Here is a 4961-nt window from a genome sequence, read left to right on the forward strand (position 1 = left end):
CTGCTGTGCTGACTCTGCTGATCCAGGATCCCTAGGGTTAATGTTGTGATCTGGGAGGCCAATGAGATAGCGCTTTACTTAAAACTTGATTTAATTTCTAAAGCTTTATTTTAAATGCACCTTGTAAATGAATTCCAATTTGACTTCTGATTGGAACTAATGATCAGGAGTCGGATTTACATGAACCAGATACAGGACAGTTCATAAATCTGGGGTCAATTGGTTTTTAATTATTTGCTCACTGGGACATATGCATAAACTACAAAACGCCATGGACTATTAACTCACATCTTTGACCCTTATGGATCCAAAACCAAGGTGTTGCACCCCCTCTGATTCATTTTTCCCATCTTCTTTGAATCCATTCAAACTTTATCCAGTAAGTGTCAGTCAGTGATAGTCATATTGAATAAATGCAGAATTAGTAAACCCTCTAATTCCAGAGTGTTTAGCTTTGGAGCACAAGAAGTTAAACACTTTCTTGCAACACATTGTAAACATGTCAATGTGTTTAACATTTTAAATGTGTTCTGTTCCCTTGCGCATGTGTTTAGAAAAGAAACAGGTTATGATATTTAACTAGTGAATGGATATATATGCTCATTTCTACCAACACTTTTTAAACACTTGTGGGCGCTTAAAATTATGATGTGTTTAAGATTTGAACATGTTTGCTTTTCTACACTCCTAATCCAATGAATCTTTGATGCATTTATTTAGAACAGCAAGTTTTTATCAGGCTAGCATTTTACATTTCTGCAAATAGCAATGATTGCTTCTATTTCTTCATTCTGCTCAAAACTAGAATCTAATCAGGTGAGGCTTTAACACAGGGTAAAGAGACTGAAATGATTGTGCTAAGCTGAAGCTGAACTCGTTCGTGAGGTGCAGAAGTAGCTACAATGGTTAAAATGTGTGTTTCTCAGAACTAGGCTCTGCACTACATGGGAAACACAGCAACTTTGCAACTGGAATGAAAAAAAGCCAAAGGAGGACATCTGCAAACATTTTCAAAGAGGGCTTTTTATTATATGCTCTATAGTTGGATAAAAGCATAAATTATCAGGAAATCATTGAATCATGGAGTGGTTTGGGTTGGAAGGGACCTTAAAGATCATTCACTTCCAATCCCCTGCCATGGGTAGGAGCACCTTCAACTGGAGAGACCAGGTTGCTCAACTAAACTGGCTGTACTACTCACCTACACATGTATGGGGATACTCAGCAAGAAAATGGCAAAGCCCCATTCGTCTTAAACTGCTGTTTCACCTGAACTCTGCTCAGGGGTCTAGCTGTGCTTGGGCTATTTCTAAGCCTCCAAACCACTGAGCAGCTGCTAACAGCTGCCATTAGAAACAAAACAAATGCCAGCAATAAAATTTTATCTATCATTCCTCCAAATTAGCTTAACCTGAGGCCAAGCACAGGCAATGCTCAGTGCTTACACCCATGACATGCTGTTTCAGGACTTGTGAATGATAAAAAGGCGTTCTTTTTTAGTGTGACAATTCAAATTTCCCTGTAAAATCCAATTGCAGTGGTTGTCAACCTTTTCCATACCATGATCCTGTTACAACAAAAAAACAGCTTTATGTTCCCACTTTCGCCTACTTCCCCCCATCTTCCACCCTCAAACCTGTCCAAAGGGAAAAGGTTACTCAAGATTCCCTGGAATATATAAGCCAGAAAACCAGCATTTAAATTCCTTCCAGGGTGAGGAAAAGACACATCACGATATATCATGTGGAAAGGCAAAATTAACTAACTTCTTGAGGGTATTTAATGTGTCTGCCTTAAATCTTCTTCTTATCCATGTTTACTGGTTCTTGAACAACTCAGAAAGGCAGGGACTATTTCTAATTCTATCTGAGAGCCAGCAATCCAAACCTCATTCACAAGCCTTGGTATTCCACCTGTGCCAGTAAACGCCCTCAGAAACCCCTGTATCATTGTGCTGAGGGCTGTACAAGGCCCTGTAAAAAGCTTGTATCCACCAAGGGATCAAACCACGCCAACTCTTCCAGTTCCCACCACAGGCTAAGGGAAGCAAAGCTCTCCTTCCTCCTGACTTTTCTGTACCACACCGTCTCCACAGAGCCACCCTGCAGAAAGGGAATGGTCAGGTAACCTACCAATGCAAAAGAAAACAATGTACTCACATAGACGCTCTATCAGCCTGTGAGATGCACATCCCCACTTCTGAAAACACCAGCAGGAGTTTCTCCTGGCCCTTCCTGAGTGTCCACCCAGCCTTGGCACAGACAGACCTGCTGGAGCTCTTCAGCTGGTGTTCAGCCCTGCAGAGGGGGAATCGTGAATCACTGCAGGATCCTTGCTCTTGGGCAGGAGCCTAGAGCTTTCGTGTTTCGAAGCACTGTGATTTATCTGCAGTGCTCCTCACAAATTGATTTTAATGACAAGGAAACGAGGGTGATGGGGTTTGGCTACACCGTAGGTACCCGAGTTTACCGCGGACCAGAACTCAAAGGCACTTTCTGAGGATTTTCAGCCTTCACTTCCCTAACAGCAATGTAAAAGCTCAACGCTGGAGCCATTTACAGTTTGAATGCCAGCTGCATTTTTATTGGCCGTCTGTGACTTCAAAGGGCTTTTCCTCCTCTAATGCCCAGACAGGTAGGCTGCCCTGAAATCTCCCTGCCATGCTGACTTACGGATTTTGAACTGATTTCATCCGCAGGCTTATGCCTGAAAATGAACATTAAATATATTGGGGCTGAAATGAATTTCAGCATCTCGCAGTTCAGCCACAGTGCTGACACTTAATCAGGCTGGGGACGGTTCATCTGAAAACATACAGTAAAGATGTTCTTTGTAGCCACGTAAACCTTCATTGCTTATACTTTAATCCCAAGACTTTAAGACAAAACCTTCACAAAAGCAGATACGCTGCTGCTGTGCCAAGTTTTTATTTGTAAGAATAGGGAACAATAAGGAAATTCAGTTGGATGCTTAATGTATTTTTCAGTTTCCACAACCTGGCCTTTACTACACGATTTTATAAGGGTATCTAAAGCCCTCATCCCAGCTCAGGTCCCCATCTGACTAGCTGCTGCTTTCACATAATAAAGGACAGGCCTTACTACAGAGAGCTTGCAGTCTGAGGGGCGGAATTACATATCAGTGTAACGTTTCAAGTACCATCTGCCTATATGGGTACATAGTACTGTAAAGAAAGCTTTGGTGCTAACAACATGTAACAACAGTATGAATACAGAGGGATTATTTAATTGAGACCCATGGGGCACTTTTCCATCTGATTCCTGAGTGCTGCTCCTTGAGACATCGCTAAATGGTGTTCCATTGCACGGCATGAGCAATCTAGAAGGCTCCAAAACGCTGCAGATACTTAGATGTGAATGAATTAATAAAGTCTGATTTTGGGGTACTATTGACTGTAAGAAGTTTCACCGAAGTTTTACAATAAAATGTTGGCAGTGCAGGCAAAGATACTGTAAAGACAAAATATTTCTAAATGACAATTTAAAAATGCAGTGAATTCATCTTATATGTAATCAACATAGGCTCATTATAGAGAATATATATAGAGAATCAACATAGGCTCATTATAGGCTCAGTAGAATATTAGATTTTAATCTTAACTAAAATACTGCAATTCAGTGCATTTGCCTGAAATAACTGGGTCATTCTGTATATCTGACACCAGAACCAAGCCAGGGCAAATGTAAGCATTGCTGGCTTCAATATATCTGCTTTTGATACACACAGACAACTCTGAAGATGAACTCTTCAAATGAAACTGAAGGCATACCTGCTGCGCTTCATTTTCAGGAGTACAGCAGGCATCTCGGGGATTCCTCCTCAACTCTTCAAGACATTCAAGAGTTGCGTGTTCAAGATGACGGACAGATCTTGTCTTCAACAATACTCCTAGAAACTAATACTTCTTCCTGACCACATGAAGAATCTTGCCAAGGAATGCCTGTTCAAAAAGGGGGAAGCTCAGGATTCCCTGGTGCTGGGAAGGGAGGAATTTTTTTTCTCAGCAAGGCACGTGCTAAAGTAATAACACTAAGGCTAAATTTTCAAGTGGGAATGGGAAGAGGAAAAGCGGGGCTCTATCACATTTGGGGCAAATCTCTTTTTACTGTCTGCCTGTCATCACATGAGTTTTATGTTGGAAACAGAAACAAACACCCTGTCAAAGTACTTCAGGCATCTGTTACTTAGAGAGATCTCTCTGACAGGTGAAACAACAGACAGAATCCAAGAAGGAGGGAAACAGCAATGCGTATTTATTAATGACATAGAAATACCAAAACCCTTAAGCAGATCAATAAGAACATACTTTCAAGGTAATTCCACACTGAAAACACATCCACCGACTTTTAGGTAAAGCCACGTTGAGAAACAATAAAGCAGCAAAGGCAGGTTTGAGGGCAGCCTTTGGTACCTGCCTGGGCTATAGAGCAGGAAAGCCTTTGAAGTCGCAGACGGCCAATAAAAATGCAGCTGCCATGGAAGGCTTATCCATCTCAGTGTAGTTTTTATATTACTAATGTTTAAACTGAAGTTTACCGACCTGAGAATATGCAGTTAGCTTTAACACAGATACAATTAGCAATGGCTCTGGAAGACCCCTCTACACCTACAGTCTAGACAGAACGTTTATCCTGCAACTGATGCTTTCAAGGGACCTGCAACTGGCCATTCTTGCCACCTCCTTTCTTAGTGTTTTTCAAACTGTCCAGTTTGTGTTTGCTATGTATATACTTATGTGTTGACTATGATTGGCATTAAACTTGCAAAATATACTTTACAGCACTCTGATTAAAATAACGTGCCAAATTTTCTCCCTTTCTTTCCTCTAAAACCACTTTTTATATAATATATGATGTATTTGAAGTATACTTCTATTTTGGATCAGATTTTACCACGTAATCTATCAGGTTTACAATCCTCTAAAAGTCACTACAGTCTCT

The sequence above is a fragment of the Pezoporus occidentalis genome, unplaced genomic scaffold, assembly GCF_034315485.1.
Source record: "Pezoporus occidentalis ecotype Australia unplaced genomic scaffold, CSIRO_AGI_Poc_V1 ctg50, whole genome shotgun sequence".
Taxonomy (NCBI): domain Eukaryota; kingdom Metazoa; phylum Chordata; class Aves; order Psittaciformes; family Psittacidae; genus Pezoporus; species Pezoporus occidentalis.